The following is a 20,407-nucleotide window of genomic DNA, read 5'->3' on the forward strand; positions in this document are numbered from 1 at the left end:
ATTCCCACAATCCGGTCACTCTACGACTTCAAACTTCTTAGAAAAACGCATTTTTTTGTCTACATCTGTTAACTCGCTTGGTAAGTACTCCCAATCCTCCAGATGTAGGAAAATTTGAACAAAAAACTGTAACTGAATCAATTTTTGCTAATTCGGACGATTCCCACAATCCGGTCACTCTACGACTTCAAACTTCTTAGAAAAACGCATTTTTTTGTCTACATCTGTTAACTCGCTTGGTAAGTACTCCCAATCCTCCAGATGTAGGAAAATTTGAACAAAAAACTGTAACTGAATCAATTTTTGCTAATTCGGACGATTCCCACAATCCGGTCACTCTACGACTTCAAATTTCTTAGAAAAACGCTTTTTTTTTTGTCTAAATCAGTAATTTCACTTTTACATAGCGCCCAATCCTCCAGATGAAAGAAATTTTGAACAAAAAACTGTAACTGAATCAATTTTTGCCAATTCGGACGATTCCCAGAATCCGGTCAGGCTACGACTTCAAACTTATGAGATAGAAAATCAAAGAAATCAAAGTACACCTTGAGAGGAATACATAAAGAAACATTTCCGTTCAAGTCCATCATAATGCTTTTTCCTTCTTTTTCCACTGGATACCAACACGCATTTTGAAGCTTAGCGCTTTCATTTAAATTATATGATAAATAACTCTTAAGGGTTGATGTTATGCCAATATCTCGCACTGAGTCAATAGTCACTCAATTTAGAACATATTTCAACTCTTTGAATAAAAACGTAGCGGCATTATTTATCAAGAATATGTTTGCAAGTGGCGTACCTTCCTCTTTCGTAACGTTTAGTTTAAGGCAAAGTTAACTTTTGCAGGGCAAGGGATATTTTCCGGTTTGCTGCAAGGATATTCTAATTTCATCGTTCGGTTCCAATTTAGTAGGATTGAATGGATCAAAAGAGAGCACTTCCCAGCTCAAAATTGAATCATCAATAAGAACATTTTCTTGGACGTTTATATGTTCCACTTTTTAATGTAAATCCTAGGGAAACAAGAAACTGTTTATTCAAAGATGTTAACCCTCTTATGAATCTTTTCGTACTATCAGGGTTTTGCTGCGAGGTATTAAACCTTCTGACAAAATCTTGGTTTGGTATTCTATTATATAGAATTACCATCGTGAATCCAAGCGTTTAAGATGAAGTCTTAACGTGACGGATTCTTCTCGAAATTTAAACTAATCACCCTCTTGATCAACTAGTTTCACCGTTATTTTATTTACAACATTAACAATTACGAAAAAATAAATTACATTCTGAGGGGTTTCAATTATTTTAAAATTGGGTGGTACACTAGAAAAAAACTAGATGTATTACATGAACTGGCGTACCATTTAGAAAAGACCCTTCATCTATACTGTAATCGATATTTATAGCATTCACCTTAAGAACCTTCTAGCAGGTCAAAAGCTTTTGGCCTATGTTGTTCTATAGGACTCGATTCGTTTTTCCGACAACACGTAACATAAGTGAATACTTACTAAAGAATTTTTAATTAAATTCTTACTGGCATATGGAAGTTTCATTTCTGCTTGAGTCAGATTTTCAACAAGGTTAGATAAACAAAACGTTTCATCCTTGCGCAGGGGTCGTGTTAATCTTTTTCTGTATTGTTCCAATTTTATATAAATATGTACCGCCGAAGCGAATACGAGTAAATCACGTATTTTTTAATTACTTTAGTATTGCATAAAATTATTGAGATTAGTGTAGAAATGCTATTTGGGAAGTAATTTATCTAGGAAATTTTTTTAACAAATTTCAATTCATCCTCATTTTAATATATTCCATAGAAGGTCTACTTTGAAATAGAATGCATTAAAACACTGTAAAATTAAAAACCTGTGAGCCGAATAAACGTACCAGACCCCTTACCATAATAAACGGTTTCAGTGCTTAATAGATAGCTGTACACACAAATGAGATAAACTGGTTTATGGTGCTTTTAGGAATTCTATATAGTAAATACATAAGCGAAGAAAAATTATCTCCTGTAGCAAGGTATCTTACAGTAATTTCTAGTTTTACTGTAACAGGCAAAGCTTGCAAATTTGGCAAAGCATTTTATCAAATTTGTGGTGTCACCAATTCTAACAGACTTTCAAACATATCTTTTGACATTCTCAGGTGATTTCTGTAAGCTGAGGGGCCTTCGCATGATAATCCCTTAAGCAAAATATTTCATGCTCCTAAATTTTGCATTCGATTTATCCACGGTTTTACCCAAACCCTCCTTTTTCGGTTTTTTTTGTAACAACGCGCGTAATTCTTCATTTATCCTGTGGCATAAAATATTCACACCAAAATTAACAATTTCAGATGTTTCCATAATGAACACTACATCATACAACTGCCACAGTTCTAATAAAAATCTTGCATAAATGGTTGTGTAGTGTAAACAGTAACAATTTTGTTGACAAATTACAGGGACTTGCAATCAAGAACTTGCGCAAACAGAAACTTGCATCATGTAAACACGGCTTAACTAGCAAACACGCCAGCAAGTGATTGTTTACACGTGCAAAATACGGAATATTTTCGTATCGATGTGAGTCATCACTGGGGTAAGTGAATTTCAGAAGCCTGCAGACTTTTCGGTCCATGCATGCAAAGTTTTAACTTGCGCGCCAGTTACGCAATCTAAATTTACTGGCACGAAAAATAATACTGGCTCCACTATTAAATGCATAGTATATACCCTCCATTAAACAATTATTGTAATTAGATGTTTAGAGCTTTTTTTAACAAAAATAATATTTTATCTTAAATAATAACACCACAAACTATCTAAAAATGTTCAAAAGTTGTAAAAAAAAAATTGGTCCCAAATGGATTAAAGAATGAAATTCAAAGCAAATAAGCCATAAATTTGAAAAGCGATCCTTGGCGAATAACCCCAAAATAAAACATTGATTTTTCAATGTGCGTGCAACACCTTAATCGGAAATGGGGGCAACCTTTAGTTCGGAGGCACTAATTAATTCACTTTTATGTTTTTCAATTTTTAAACTATCTATTGGCAACGGATAACTCTCCCAAAGAAAGCCCAATACCCGCCATTTTCCGGCTGTAGAAGTAGTCCGGGATAGAAGTACTTTCCCCAATGGGAAAACTGGGATGTGTAGACCGGCACACCCTAGTGTACAGTCTTGGGGCCTCTTCTTAAAAACTTTTGATACTAAAGCCTCATACTTGAAGTTTGTTCTGGTGTTACTCCCCAAAATGCCTGTATCATTTTTCTCTTCGGCGGATTCTAGAGTCAAAATGTTTAACTTTATTTGCGACAAGAAAACTTTTTAGTTTTACGTGCTTATTCCTTTGAAATATTTTCCAATTTGTGGCTTTCTAAAAAATAACAATGATAATTAAATTAATTCAAAACAATCAAAATCGCATTAACTTACAGGGTCGGTTTCCAAAGTTTGCATTTTGGCCTCATATTGCTCTTTCAACAACTGATAGTCTTTTTGAAGGATGTTGAGTTGATTTTCTAAGTGTTTTCTGAGTCAATTCTGAGTCTTTTTTTGGAGTTCCAATTCTTTTTTAAGGCTGATGAGTTGTGACGCGTGTTTGAATTTAAAGATCTTCCAGCCTTTTTTAGCAGTTGATTTGGATATTTTAAATTTGCAAGGGTTAAGTGAAAGTCGTCAACTAGTATTGGATCCATACTTATACTTTCTGAAGCACCTTCCTGAAAATACATGACATTATTTGTATATAGTTACAATTCATGAAGGATTAAATGATTTACCATTATCGCAGAAGTATCTTCGGTGACTGAATTGCTAATCTGCAAAAAACATTGGGTGTAATATTGGTTGCATATCAGTCAAACCAATAAGCTTCAATAATTATAGAATTCATAGATTTTACACCTAAAAATGATTTTGTATCTATCGGTTTTTATATTCTAAAAATGTATCTCTTCTCTTTTTGAATGACCCGCCTAGAAAATTTAGATGTGCGAAATAATTTTTATTATAACATATTGTAATGGATCTTGGAACTGCAAACTCAGAAACAACTTACAAAGTAATTTATTTCACTGTTAAATAATACACCTCAATCAGGTTTAAAAAAACGATGAGCTCAGTTAATGTAAAATACAATAGGCTACACATACTTATGGACTTGCACTCATAAATCATCCTGTACCATTTCGTAGGAATCTAATGACTATATTTCAACATGAGTTAAAATGTCTGGTTGGCTTTGAACTGTCCAAAATTATGTGTTTCAAATGGGTCAACCGTCAGAGATCTGTTTTGTTCTAAGTGCCTTTTGTTTCGAACAGCCCATATATTGCAATTGAACAGGCTCGTGTTGACCTATATTGGCACATGGTCTTTTCCTTTTAAGTTAGGTAGTGGAAGACTCTTCGAAGGATTCCACTAAGCAACCACCCTTCCAATAATGATTACGATTTCTTCCTCTCTCACGAAACGATGAACAAACTCTATCCCCCATAAATTCCGGGGTTTTGTATTTTAGAGAAGTAATAAAAGTGTTGTAATTTTCCTTCGTGTAATTATTTCACACCGACATACTACAATGCACTTAGATATGTAAACGTTTCCCCATCCTATGGTGAATAATTTTCCTTCGCCAAATTGTGCGGAATTTACTACTTTTGTTGGAAGTTCTTAGAAACTTTACTCATTCCAGCAACTATTTCCATATTTGTGGAATGGCTCTTCAAAGGTAAACTTCGAAACGACTGTAGGTATAATTATTAAATTATCCATTTAAGTTCCTTCGAGATTACATTTACCAGCCCTTCGTTACAAATATTTGGTACCTTGCAAATTGGAAATTACAGGAACAAATTTAGAATGTTTAATAATTCGTATTATAAAACCTTAATTCCCTTTCATAAGTGTTATTGCCACAATAATAGAAGTTATTATAATACGGGGTGTTTCAGAACTTACAACCACTTATCGGACAGACTTCAACCCTGCACTACACTATTACCTAAGAAGCCCATTTATCAAATAAACTTCTAATAAAAGTCCCGTAGGTAACCAAACACGACGTACTAAATGTTAAATGTTTATTTTCTGTATGCTAGGGCAATTGTTTCTCCTAACGTGAACCATTTTGTAATGGCAATTCCATTAATTTTAAATAAATTATTCTTTCCCCTTCATATATTTTTCTCAAATGCACCAGTTATCCATAATCCATAAGTGAATGATCCCTTGACTTGGAATCTAGCATGGTACAAACTATTTCCTACCAAATAATAAAAAAAATTACATACCCTTCTGTATAACCCTGAGGAGTCCTTTCATTGATGGGCAACCTGGACTTTCCAATAAGATATGTGATAAAATCCTTTTCTCTTCTTTCCACCTTGAAACTACGACTTTCCTTCGTTCTGCTGTGGTTCTCATCTTAAAAAGATGGGCAACTATACTACCTATCTCTCCACCGAGAATATTCGCTATCTTTGATAATACACAAGGATTGTGAGATCTCACCGATCAATGTTGAAACTCAAACCCCACAAGTTCAAATTGCTGGTCTTGAGTTAATTGAGCTTCGACAACTGATTTGATGTAGTAGTTTATAAAAACTGTGCTTTGCGATCAAAGATACAAAAGATAAGTTTTCTTTGCATTAGAAGAAACAGACATTTGTTACAAATTGTTTGTATCCTCTATCTGTATTAGAATGAGTATTGGATGTGGAAAATTATTGGGAAAATTTTTGGCAACCGGTTTCTTTTCTATCATACCTCCTAGTCCCTAGATCTTCTATCAGTGGTCTGACATCCCTTCCTTCTTACTTTTCGATTTTTTAAAGACATAATATTTTTTTATGTAACACTTAAAATTTTAACTTTTATACCCAAACAATAAAAACAAATAAATTAAAAAATCTTGATGTATGTCACTATTGTCGTAATGCACAGCAAGCCCGTTTCTGCAAAATGGCGCCACAAGTACACAAGAAAGAAATCTACAAAAACTTAGGAGAAATCGGTAAACCTGTTTGAGAAAGAAATCTGGAGTCTCTAAAAAGAAGAAATCTGTAATCTATACAAGAAAGAAATCTACAATAGCTAAATGAAACTTGTAAACACTTCCGAGAAAATACAACCCTGGTTTACAGATGGTACCACGTGACGCAACAGAAAATCAATAATTGAAGTAGAGAGAAGATTGCGTTTATTTTGAAGATGTTTTTTGTGAATTAATATTGAATTTTTAACAGGAATTTCTTTTTGAAATAGAAAATGTATTTACTTAGTATAAATATGTTATATGATTTAATGAAATAACGAAAACATCTGTACAATTGAAGAGTGTAACTTCTATTTAGTCTAAATGCCAATTTTATTAATTTTGTTTATTTTTTGCATTAAAATCTATCGTTTTTGACATCCAGCAATTGAACCTAATTTTTCTGTTAAAGTTTTTTTGGCACATAGACTAATGAGAAGTTACACTCTTCCATTGTAAGGATACTTCCTTTATTTCATTAAATCATATAACTTATTTATACTAAGTACATAAATATCTTTCCTATTTCCAAAAAAAATTCCTGTTAAAAAATCGATACTAATTCCTGAAAAACATCTTCGAAACAAATGCAATATTCTACTCTGCTTCCATTTTACCTTAAAACAGAGAAGCGCACAGTGGGTCTTATGCTTTTACTGCTCATATCGTATCCTTAACGATGTGCGGATATTTTGAGGTGGGATTCTATCTGACAAAAAATAATGATCATTTGTTATATAAACTATGTTCCAAAAATTCTCCGTTACGAGAATACAGGCTTGTAAAGTTTCGGAAAAAAACACATATTTTTATTGCAATTAATGCCTCTTTATAAACCGTCTTTACTTACCAAATTTGATTGAAATATCTCAAGCGGTTTTCGAAATATTCATTAATTTCCATTTTTTTTCTAAAACTTCGCAACCCTGTATTTTCGTAAGGGAGCGTTTTTGGAACATAACATTTTCGAAAAGGTTCGAGTTGTGATGTCAATCTTCGACGACGTTCAAAAATGATCTTGGGCATTGTCTAGAAGAGCCTAATGTGTTCTTCTTTTTACTTTTTTTGATATTATTAGTTAATATTAAATATATTTTTACATCGTTAGTGAGCAAAAACTAATACCAAACCTATACCAAACTCCTGTTTCCTAATTGTTTATTTTCATTATTACTATGCACAAAAGAAGATGGTAAGTGTCTGAATATTTTAGGGAGTCACTGTTGTATGTATACTTATGTTAAATATAAAATCGCCATTAATTTTAATATTTTCTCTAGATGTTTTAAAGACTTAACAACTTGGAGGCCTGAATAATATAGGTAATCTAATAAATTAATTTTTTTTTTCAACAATCGCCATCAGTAACGTGACGAGATCTTATAGTGAATAATTTTCCTTCACCAAATTGTCCGCAATTTACAACTTTTATTGGAAGAATGTTTTTCTTGATTTAAACAACTATTTCCATAGAACCTTAAACTGTGGAACGACTTACGAAGTAATTTGTTTCACTGTTAAATATTCACTGCCCTCAAACGGACTTAAACAAATGAAGAGCTCTCGTCAATCCGACAATTTGACCAAGAGAATTCAAGAATATTCTGAAGATTTTAAATACAAAAACTGAGGGATAACATCCATGGGGGTACTACAACTAGAGGCTATTATTGGTTACTTCATTTACCATCTCTTTAAAGGGCCACATTTGATTGACCGGCGAAATTAATTTCCCATAGGCATGTTACAGTCCTACCAATTTGAGCCACACTTTCTCACAAGGTGGTAAATAGAGAGTTCTTACAAGGAGAGATGCCCAAGTTTTGTCACATGGAGCCACATGTTTTCGAGAATAATAGATACAGAAATGGGGCCATGCCCCCTCTAAGGTTAAAAACCGATTATGTACTTGGGCTTAGCATGTTGGTAAATTACACTTCTAAATAATGTGAGAACACACTTCTACCTCTGAATGAGTGAATATAATACAGGATGTTTGGTTGATGTGGGACTTAATTTTAAGGGGTGATAATAGAGTATATTTGTAACTTTTTTGATTAATAATTCATTATCCGAAAATTTGTAGTCTTCGAGTTATTCACAATTCAGTGATATTTTGATGAGACCAGGCATAGCCGTACAAACGTAGATTTTTTGAAAGTTTTCTCCCAATCTTTGAAATAAAATTAATTGTATTCGTTTGTCAAGACCCTAACGCAAAATTAGCACCAACAGTTTTGAAAATACTTGTAGAAATAAAAATTCTACAGCAGTTCAAACTTTTAAAACCGCTAATAGTGCTAAACGACTTTTGACTTTGATTGCAAATTTAGGAAAACTTTTCCCCCATAACTGCAAAGTAAACTAGCGAAAAAACTTCTTTATTTAGTCCTTTATAATTTGAGATACAATATTTTTACAATAAACTGTTTTATTGAAAAACAATATGGAAAACATGGATTTTTTTACGTAGATTTAGTTGCTTTGCTGACGTCATGATTTGGATTGTATGAATTGCGCTTTTATGACTTTTGTCAAAATAAATTATAATTTTTATTTTGCAACATATTTTTTTCACTCAAATTTCAAGCAATGTCGTTTACTAATGTTGAATATGAAAATATTGTTGTTGCGTATGTGTTAGGGCTTGTGTAGAAGATAGAATATCCGATAATTGATTTAATCTAATAGTTCGATAAGTTGTATTCTTCATAAGTCTAGTATTAAATCTGGGACTAGTTGTAAGGAACCCGTGTGCTACGCCTATGAACATTACTCGTTTTTCTTGCCACTTTGCCAGTATGACCAGATGTTGGTACGCATTTCGTTTGAACTTAGACTAATTATGTAACAAAACTTCTCGCCGACCTTTTGTGCGTACTAAAATTTAGACACGTTCTCGATTCTGGTCTTAACCGCCCTCAAATAAAACCCAATTATATTGTTAAAGTTAGGCAGGTTACAAGGAAGAAGTGCCGATGATGACCTCCTGGTTTCTGGTACGCCTATGTACGCTTACCATTAACTTTAGTATTTAAGATTTTGCAAGAAGAAAAATCCACCTCTTCTTGTGCATCTTCGTCGACTCTTAACTCCATACTTTGCACATTACTCGTACGCGATTACTTTACTCACGGTTCCTATACACGATTAATTAGTATACTAGTTTACTTGTCACGAAAAGTTGTTACTCCTTTGCTAAATTACTCGAAATTGTTGGTGAACAATAAACCTTAGTTACCGTTAAAAAGGGTTTTTGTTTTCTTCATTTGCACGAACACGGTTTCTCTGAGACTGCGAACTCAGGGTGGTCCTTCGCAAGCATTCAGTCCATTGCTAACTAAACGTATCAAGAATTAGGCCACGTCTAATCAACATCTTGGTACCACGAATCACGAAGAAACATTGGTCAATAGTAATTGTCCAAGGCCTGAATGTCTGAATACGACGGAATCATTGTTTCTACTATAATTTCCAACATCAATACTTGCGAACAAATCATCTGAATCTGCACATGCCATAAGATTTATCGAAAAATATTCTTTATAGTTGAAGTATCCAGGATCAGATCCGGATTTTGTAGGTTTCTTAATGCGGATGTATTTACCATCTATTGCACCAATTCACTTTTCAGAACTTTTCAACCAGTCAGTGAAAGACTTGCCATATAATGTAACAGCCTTCGTCAATAATTTGGCCTATTGTTATTTCACCCCTCATAAAAACGTACGACCTGAATCAAAATGATGAACGAGTGGCCAAAAACCTATGGCAAAAGAAATAATAGCTATTGATTCATAAAACTATTGTGACATCAGTTCTTTTGAAAATTGCTTTCGATATTTATAGGTGATTTTTGCAAGGACAAATAGAAAGGAATACGTTCATCATACGTTCGCAGCCTTAGTGGTAAAGGTAAAAGTGGATCTAGTGCCGGATCAAAAAAACTGTATTACTTGGCACAATACTTGAAATTTCTCAATGCGTTCAGAAAAAACTACTCTCAGGAGAGAAATCTGGATATATGAAAAAGCTGATAATGGATTTTCTTCACTTCCAACGTGAACGACAGAAGACTAAGTTAGTAAAGAAGAAGTAGGGCTGTTGAACTGACAGACGTAACAGTATATCAGGGTACCTGTATGACTTTCACAGACGAAAATGGAAAAGGATTTTTTTTCTAAAGGACACCGATATAACAACGTACGATGGACAGGAGACCGTAACATTACAATTTGCAAATCTAGTAGAAAAACGGAACTTTGTGGTAGTATTGGAAACATTTTTACAGTTTAAATGAGAAAATACATATATATGTGTGTAAGTATATGGTATTTATGTTTTGTTCACTTTGTAGCAATAATTCCAATAGTCCGGCCGATTTCGGAAGGTCAAAATTATCATAATTAACTTTTTGTACCTAAATAAAAACATGAACTAAAATCAATTGTTGTTAATCTGTTTGTTTAGTCTGTGTTTGAGGCATAAATATTCAAAATTAAAAACAGGGCAAAATTGCATATACTAGGTATACAAGTATGAAATGCGGATTTGAAAAATCGATAGCGTATCAGTACAACAAATAGAATAAAGATTGTTTTTTCATTATTTTCTTTTTTAGCCATCAACAAGTGGCAACCACCCCTATATGATAAATTGAAAAAGTATTTGCATATTAGTGTTGTACTGCGTTCAGTATGTCAAACTTTGTGCCAAATAAAGAGGATTCGCGGACAGCATTAATTTTTTGTTTTCATTTGAAGAAAACTGCTGCTGAAGCATACCGAGTACTTCGAGGAGCTTATGGGAAACATGCTCTGTGAGATTATGGGGTATAGAAATAAAAGAATCTAAGACAGATCGTTTCTGTTAGAACTCTAATTTCTTTATTACAGTCAGAAGGCACGTGTTAACGGTCAAAAGATCTGTAACGAACTAACTCCTAAAGACTCACACTTTTACCACCCATCAGTATTAAAAGGGACAAACACTGCAACCATTCTCTTGATTTATTGTCCTGGTCATCTGGTCTTTACATGGGTGAAAATACTAACTTCAAGAAACAAAAGACCCAAAAACCCATACTTTCTTCTTTCTTCTGTTTTAAGAAAAGGAGTCATAAATTGAACAAACTTGACTCTTACAGACAATAAATTTGAGAACATAAAGACTATTGAATTTTGGACGTGAACACTTGTATCAGAAATCCAACATGCTCTATCGCAAGATACGTGTGAACGATGGTTTCGGCGTTTCAGAAGTGGCGATTTTAATGTTGCAGACCAGGAACGCGGAAATCCGCCAAAAAAGTACAAAGATGCAGAATTGCAGGCAGTGTTGAACGAAGACGATGCACAAACACAAAAACAACTTGCAGAGCAATTACGCGTTAGTGAACAAGTTGTTCCCATTCATCTACGAGAGATGGGAACGATTCAGAAGGTCGGTAAGTGAGTTGAACGAGAAGCAAATGGAGAGGCGCAAAAACACATGTGAAATTTTCCTCGAAAGATACAAAAGAAGTCGTTTTTGCATCGTATCGTCACTGGTGACGAAAAGTGGATTTACTTTGAAAATCCCAAGCACAAGAAGTCATGGGTAGATCCACGTACACCGTCCACATTAACCGCAGGACTAAATCGCTTTAGCTGGAAAATGATGCTTTGTGTGGTAGGAGGGGATATTATGAGATATTAAAAACTGGTGAAACGGTTAATACCAAACGCTATCGACAACAATTGCTCGATTTGAACCGTTCGCTGCTCCAAAACCACCAGAATATCACAAAAGGCAACATAAAATTATTTTTCTTCAAGACAATGCTCCTTCACATACGGCAAAACCGATTCGCGACACGCTGAAAGCACTCAACTGGGAGGTTTTAGCCCATGCGGCTTACTCTCCAGACTTGGCTCCTTCCGATTATCACTTGTTTGCATCTATGGGTCACGTACTTGCGGAACAGCGCTTTGGTTCGTACGACGATGTGAAAAAATGGCTAGATGAATGGTTCATGGTAAAAAAGGAAGCTTTTTTACTGGCGTGGTATTCACAAATTGCCCGACAGATGGGAAAAATGTAACACTAGCGACAGAGCGTACTTTGACTAATGTACCTTTTATCGTTCTTCCAAAGGCCGTGTATGATTAAGGGGTCAATTCGGCCCCCACGGGCGATCGATCTGAAATTTTTACCAATTGTCCCTACCACTCAAAGGACTTACCACATAAAATTTCAACTTCCTAAGTCTCACCATTCAAGGGTAGGACGGGGTTGAGGGTAAACACTTTAAAACGCCATATCTCGAGAACTATTCATCGTACAGCGTGGGGCAAAATGGTGCGTCCTTCAGTAGCCACCTTCTTATTTTCATATACTTGTAGATTTATCGGTTGATGTCAAAGGGCTGAAATCTCAAAAAAAAACTTAGGTGATTTTAGAGGAGTTCGCACTTTGGTACATTAACCATTTTTGCACACTGTGTAGAGCTATTGCTGTGATTGCGCGAATGGAAAGCGTACTGTCGGTTGTTGTTCTCATGTGGCTGCAATTATTTATTATTTATCACATGCTCGTTACTTAGCCCGAATTATCAACCCGGCCGAGATTTTAACCAACATGTTTAAGAACACTGGTTTCGTAGGTGTCCAAGAAGACAGTGATACGGATGAAGACGCTGACGTCACCACCCTACCTGATTAATAACCAGTCTTCTCAAAAACACTGAATTTCTTCCCTTCTTTCTGGGTACATAATTATACTTACTTGCCCATCACTTTGGAGGGCAGCTCTAGGGGCTCTATGCCGTATATATTGTATAACGAAGTCATTTGGTGTTGATGCTGTTTTCTGCCGCGTTAGTTATATGAATTATATGGATTTAGACTTATAAGTTATTGATATTTATATATCTATATTTTCAATCGTTATATCCCAAATACTGATTTTGATACAAATCTGATTCAACGTGGGTAGATACTTCGAGAGGCCCTCTACACAGTGTGCAAAAATGGTTAGTGTACCAAAGTGTGAACTCCTCTAAAATCACCTAAGTTTTTTTTTGAGATTTCAGCCCTTTGGCATCAACCGATAAATCTATAAGTATACGAAAATAAGAAGGAGGTTACTGAAGGACGCACCATTTTGCCCCACACTGTACGATGAATAGTTTCCGAGATATGGCGTTTTAAAATTTTCACCCTCAACCCCGTCCTACCCTTAAATGGTGAGACTTAGGAAGTTGAAATTTTATGTGGTAAGTCCTTTGAGTGGTTGGGACAATTGGTAAAAATTTCAGATTGATCGCCCGTGGGGGCCGAATTGACCCCTTAACCATACACGGCCTTTAATATGTCTTTTTCGAACAAAAAATCCGCATTTCGTATTTGTACACCTGGTAATCCTAATTAATTAACAGATACAAATAGTTTTTTACATCAATTTTACAGACAAGGTGTTTTACCCAGTCAAAAAAATCTATCATTTTTCTTTTAAAATCGTTATCTACATACGTTTGTATAGTAACAAAGCAAAATGTTTAAAAAAACAGTGTTATGAAGAGGCCTTTCTAGCAGTCAACTTTTTGAATAAATTTAGACTCGGTTTTGGACTCAGAAATTTAAACATTAATTTGTTTTGACATTTTTCGCTTGTTTCAACTAAAACTTGCTAATGTCGTAGATTACCTAAGGCTGTAGTGGCTAGGAACTTCAGCTAGGGCCTAATGATACTATTCCTAGATTACTTATACGACTTGGAAACGCTTGGGAAAGTTATGAATTACTACAGAAATTTTGTGCCAATCTGGTCTTCCAGCGGCTGAAGTTGTGTGGAATTCACCTCGAACCAACAGAGGCTACAGTCTCTAGCAAGCAGGAGTACCTTACCCACTAAAACCTCGGGTATAGATTCCTCCTTGACCGACTTGGAACCGTCCTGAACTAATGAAGAACTAGATTCTCTTTAAATTGAATTATTAGAAGATGATGGTGAATATGGTTACGTTTTTGAAGTAGATATCAAATATCCTAAAAGTTTCCGTGAAACACGAAATGAGTTACACTTTTTAACTGAAAATATTTGTCTACCTGATTCTAAGCATAAAAAGTGAATCTGTTATTTGAATCATGGAGAAAAATATGTCATTCATTATCGAAATCTTAAACAGGCTCTGGAGAATAGCCCCCAGCTGTAGAGTAATTAGTGTTAAGAGTGTAATAGATTCTATGTCATCATTTAACTGCATTTAATTTCCTCAACATGGATTCTGAACGCGATTAAGACTCCTATTCGACATACATACAGGGTTATTCACGCTATACGGCGCGGAATATTATGGCTAAAATACGAGGCTTTCAAAAGGTTTCACTTTTGGGCTATACGGGGATCTATTATGGCTATTTTAAAAAATTATTTTCATATTATACAGGGTGTCCCAAAAGCCCTAAAAGTATCAAAGTTGTGTTTTTTAAATGAAACCCTCTGTATATTATTGCATTTTTGGATTCTCCGATCAAAATAAGTGTCTATTTTAATAAGGTTTACTATACCAAAAACTTAAGGTTTTTTAAATCATTTGAATTTGATCAAAATTTGACCTAATTTTTATGTTTTAAACACTTAAGAAGTATTTAAGTTATAAGGCTTGAAAGAATTGTACCTCATTCCCCGAGATTAAAAAGAGGAATAATGAATGGTATAGGTTCTGTCTTTAACGTGATTACGGGAAATCTTGATGCATCCGATGGGGATAGATATGATCAACTTATCAGTCCTCTGGAAGAAAACCAAAGAAAATTACAAACAGGAATTTTAAATCAAAGGTCATTATCCATCACCGAAATAGAAACATTTAATCAGACATTGAAACAATTATTTCAAAATGATAAATTAATTGAAGATAAGATAAACAAGATTTTACCATATGTAAAAGACGTTATAGATGTTAGAAATTGCGTATTTTTGAAAGAATTAATTGGTGAAATAATAAACATGTATGAAGTAATCGCTTCAATATTGCAGGATATAGAAAACTCGCTAATATTCGCTAAGCTCAAAACGATACGCCCTAGTGTAATAAAACCAAAAGATCTTTATACAGAATTAATAAACCTGCAAAGTCAGTTAGGATCAAATCAATTACCACTTGCTGTAACTTTTGAAAATATTCCTTTATTTGAAAAAATAATCGATTTAGGATGTTTCATTTTGAATAACAAAATTATATATATTTTACATATTCCCATAGTTAACAACCAGGATTTTAAATATTTTCATTTGTATGCATTTCCAATTTACATAAAAGGTCTGTTTAAGGTTGTTGTACCGCAAAATAAGTTTTTATTAATTAGTCAATTACACTACGCATATTACGAGAAAGGATGCTAACACATAAAACCAGAACTCTACTTGTATCCTAAAGAAAGCCCTATAGAAATTCAGGACAATGCCCCATGTAAAGTCAAGCTGCTTAGTATAAATACAGCCCCGACGACCTGTAAGCAAACCCATCAGGACAAGAATTTATAATAAATAGTTTAAGCAGCCGTACGTCGGGGTTCATTAGAAGCTCGTTCCTTAAATTATCAAGTAGTCTTTAAGTTGATTTTAATAAAATTGAAAAATAAGTTTTTAGTGTTGTGAAGTTTTTTTAAAAAAAGCTGTTTCGGTTCCACGAAACATAACTAATGCTAGCGAAGGTGCTCACTATGCTTTCTTTATAATATATAGTATATCATGCCAATGTAAAATTATTAATTCATTAATTCGTTAGTTATTGCCAAGTACTTAGACTAGTATTAAGTTGTATTACTCTACGCCACTTTAAGATCGTGTCAAAGCTGTATCAATTCATACTTGCTGTTCGTCCTAATGTGTCGTGTAGTGTAAACCATTATAATTTCTTAATAAAGTTTCACTGTTTTTTTAAAACCCATTTCAAAGAGAGCTTCTTTTAATTCGCTCTTAAATGAGCAGGAATTTCAGAATATTTACGACCCATTTTTAAAATTAACTCGCTATCTGTGAATGTGAATACTACTCAGATATCACAAATACTTTGTTTAATCTATCTGGACGAATTTTACAAAAAAGAAATAGAGAAATAGCAAATATTTTGTTGGGCGAGTCAAGTGGACGAATAATTTCGCTCCGCATTATAAATTCGAAAGCATTATTATGCCCCAAGAAATGTTGATAAATATTTTGATTTTCTCCTAATTTAACAAAAACTTAATAATTTAATTGCAAACAGATTTATTTTACATTAGACGAGGCTTCTGTCTTTATTATGATTGATTTTTTAAAAATAGCTTAAGTGGACGAATAATTAATCTCGCGACTGTATTAATAAAGTGGTTTGAATGAATTGAAAAATGACTTGAAAATAATTGAATGAGGCCATACAGTTAAGGTGAAACTTTAATAGTTAACATGTAGCTGTCAGGAGGAGCATAATATTATTCCCACAAAATATGTACTGTAAGCTCACTCAATGCCAATTTTATACACTGGACAGTGTGGTCGGAATTGGTCTGTTTTAAGACAGAAAACCTATTTCCCAATTAGATGAAACAAATTCGACTTAGATGTCATGGGTTCGATTTCTGAGAAATATTTAGTGGTAAAGATCACCTGACGATATTGTCACTGCCAACCAGGATATAGGATGTTTTTCAATTTTCACTCATTTTGAAAACTGCCTATAACTTTTTTGTTTCATTGAATATTGCAGTTGTTATTGCGGAATTTGCGGTTATTAGACCGTCGCGAGCGGGGCACCGGCGTTGTCCGAGCCAATCTTGCTCCTGCCTTGTCGACCACACTTACCCTTTCCCCAATGGTATTTGAGGAGTCATTCCCTTCGCCTCTTAAAGAATCGAAGAAAGCTTATTTACTGCTTCTTAAATTATCTTAGGCCATTCTTTACTGTATACGAATTTATTAATGACAGAAAAAAATTATCGTATATAATGTGTTTGCCAAGGAGTACCACCTAAGTTTTTCTAAAAGATCCCTTAACGGTATTTTTACAGCTTAACCTAGGAAACTTTAGAAGTTAACCGAATTACAAGGAAGAAAAATATTTCTCTAAGCCACTCTACAACCTAAGACTAATTGTACAATGCCGTTCTTATGCTAGGTAAACTACAACTAACCTGTGTGTCTCTTCTCTGTTGCCAGATATAGCACTAACACTCCCGAACTCACTGTTTTACGGCATGTCGACTGTGAACTTGCGAAGGATTCGTCGTGAGATCAACAAGTCGGGATCAGATACTTCCTCCGGGATTTCCGCTCGGCCCTCCGGGAACCACTTCACAGATTCATTTACGGGAGGCACGTAACGAATAAGAAGACACGTGAGTCGGTAGTTGAGAACCAAGAGCAAGGTCTTAAGACGCGGGGGTGCAAGATTGCAAGAGAGCTCTGCCTCATGTTGCAAATTCTTAAATACACCATCAATTGGAGAACAACCATAGGCATACATAAACTATGGGGTAGTTATTGGTCCAATAACTATTGGCTGCGTTAAAGCGTAACGTTTGGGAGGCATTATTTGGCCTTTTTTTTGGGTCTTTCGGTAATCGTGATTGCACCCTGGTACTAGTTCCTACAGAGAAGCCGCTGGAAATTCCACCATTTATCTCGTTTATTATCCAAGAATAATGAGTGAAAAAACCCTGTGCTTGGCGGAAGTTACTCTCGAACTAGTGACGCTCATAGGCGTATCACGAGGATGCTGGACCCGAAGATTACACGTTTTTAATTCTAAATTATTCTATGCGTAACTACCTTAAATTAACAAGAATTTACATTAAAGTCCTGAAAAACACTAGACGGTACCCTGTAGCGAATATTTTTCTTTAGCTTTTATAAAAATTACAATTATTTAAGACCTATAGATTCTCTGGCAGGTATATCCACAACATCCTGTAAACATATTTTTAAGGCATTTTTTCGAGTGCAATCCAATGGCTTACTTAGATTTTCTTCTATAGTCGATTTTATAAAAAATACATAATTTTCTTTTTTTTTAATGAAAATCATAGTTGGCTATGTATTTAAAAAATGACCATGTTGAGATTAAATTAAACCAGATATGCCCACTGTTCTTCTAGAAGGACGCTTTACACATCACTATTTACATTGTTCTAGCATTAAATTAGATAGTTTCCTATAGATGGCAGCACTCTTTTATCTTCTTTTTAAACATAAACTATTATTCTACTGTAAAATACCCTATTGATTTGGTGGTTTTTGTGTAATGTTTAGTATTTAAAAAGTGATAATGGATGTTTACTGCGACTTCAGGATTGTAGGGTAAGTTTATTCTGAAGTTTTGCTCTAGATTTGCACTAAATGTTGTTAAATTATAAGAAATACTATTTACAAATAATTGTCATAAAGTTCTATTGAATTTTCTAGTTTACGAAGTTATAGTTCTACATGGGTATAATTATGGGTGTCTTTGTAAAAGGACAGTGAGCTAATACAAATACATTTTTAGGGGAGCGACGTTTGCAGATCTTCTTTCGATAATAGAGGAAAACGAAGAAAATTATGAAACTCTAATTGATGTTTCAATTATGGTGCCTATTAATTCGGGCGATGTGATAACTGATGAAGATTCAGGCGATGAATATATCGTTGATGTCAATAATTTACCGGATTTGCAATTTCGAGCTCTAGCTGAACTATTTGAATATCAGAACTTGGACGAAGACGACGAATGGGAAGATGAAGATAAAATCCCACTATCTGAACTCCGCTATACACTTTTATCAAAAAATCATTATGATAAAATAAAGAAAAGGCAATAGAAGTGAGAGAAACGTGATATAGAAAATGTGGATCTTGATGTTGAGTGACCTAACTTCTCATTGCCTTCTAATAATTTATCTCCAATACAGCTATTTGAAAATTTTTTGGATAAGAAAATAATCGATATGTTTATTACTTGCACAAATAAATATGCAGTTAGTAAAAACAAGCACTCCTATGTTACCTCAGAAGAAATTAAAGTTTTTATTGGAATTTTGCTGTTGAGCGGCTATATTTCAATTTCAAGAAGAATGTTTTGGAAAATTTCTCCAGATTGTCATAATACCATATTTTGTCCAACATACATTGTTACGATAATAATCTAGACAAAAACGACAAATTTGCCAAGGTTCGGCCCTTCTTTGATAAAATGAACATTCGGTTTCTAGATTTCGCTCCTGTTGACCAGTTTCACTGTGTCGATGAAGTTATGCCTTATTTCGGTAAACACAGTTGTAAACAATTCATACGAGGCAAGCCACTGAGATACGGGTATAAACTATGGATAGGAGTTTCTGCTAGTGGTTATATCCTGTAGTATGAACTATATCAAGGTGCAATATCTGAGATAAAGAATTGCTACAAGAACTTAGGTTTGAGACTCTCTGTTGTTTTAGAGTACACTGATATTAATCTTTCGAAATGTGAACTTTCAGACAGTATTTATTTTGATAATGTTTTACTACATTACCTTTAATTAGTGTACTTACAGAAAAAGGCGTAAAATTCACGGGTATGACAAGGAAAAATCGACTGGGAAATTGTCAGTTGGCTTCTGATGCTGAACTAAAAAAATATTGTGGAAACTACGATTTGAGAGCAACTAGTTACAACTCTATAGTAGTTGTTAAATGGTCTGATAACAATATGGTCCACACGGCTTCAAATTTTTATGGTGTATTCCCTTTACATCAAGTTTCACGCTATTCACAGAAAGAAAGAAAGATATTACCAGTGAAGCAGCCACACAGCATAAAAAACTATAACACTAATATGGGAGGTGTAGATCGAAGTGACCAAAATATTAGTTTATACCAAATAAGCATTAGGGGTAAAAAATGGTACTTTCCTCTCATAACTTATTTTCTTGATGCTGCAGAATAAAATACATGGCAACTTCATCGCAAAGAAGGAGGCAAGCTAGGCCATTTGGCTTTTCGCAGAAATGTTGCAACAATTCTGATTCAAAGTAACAAAAAAGATATCAATCTGTGCAAAAGGTTTCATAGACCTTCAGCCTTGGAAAATGTGGAGTCAAGATATGACAGATTAGATCATCTAATTGAAGAACAAGACAGACAAACGCGATGTAGAATATGTCATAAGAAGGTTTCTTCAAAGTGCCGCAAATGTAAAGTAGCTCTTCATGTGCGCTGTTTTGTAACATACCACACACTATCGTAAATGTTTTACTGTTTTAAATATAATATGTGCTATTTTACAGTGTTTCGTGTAATAAAATACTAAAAACAAGATAGTGATTTAGTTTGATATTAATTTGCTGTGTGTATGCCCACTGTCCTTTTAAAAGGATGTCTATT

At 34.3% G+C, this 20,407-nt stretch overlaps 1 long non-coding RNA gene and 1 other non-coding gene across 3 annotated transcripts; both read right to left on the reverse strand.

Annotated features, from left to right (window-relative positions):
• Positions 1–1,104: 1,104 nt before the first annotated feature.
• Positions 1,105–5,914, reverse strand: LOC136418918 (uncharacterized). Of its 2 annotated transcripts, XR_010752990.1 has the most exons (6): positions 5,777–5,914; positions 5,300–5,432; positions 3,788–3,826; positions 3,441–3,727; positions 3,343–3,381; positions 1,105–3,289 (listed from the first exon to the last, which is right to left on the reverse strand). It is a non-coding gene; the product is annotated as an uncharacterized lncRNA (long non-coding RNA). The 2 variants fall into 2 exon arrangements; XR_010752989.1 differs by having other exon boundaries at positions 1,105–3,381.
• LOC136418919 (U6 spliceosomal RNA) lies at positions 1,584–1,688 on the reverse strand. The gene has a single exon (XR_010752991.1). It is a non-coding gene; the product is annotated as a U6 spliceosomal RNA (small nuclear RNA).
• Positions 5,915–20,407: the final 14,493 nt, after the last annotated feature.

Source organism: Euwallacea similis, unplaced genomic scaffold (genome assembly GCF_039881205.1).
Source record: "Euwallacea similis isolate ESF13 unplaced genomic scaffold, ESF131.1 scaffold_45, whole genome shotgun sequence".
Taxonomy (NCBI): domain Eukaryota; kingdom Metazoa; phylum Arthropoda; class Insecta; order Coleoptera; family Curculionidae; genus Euwallacea; species Euwallacea similis.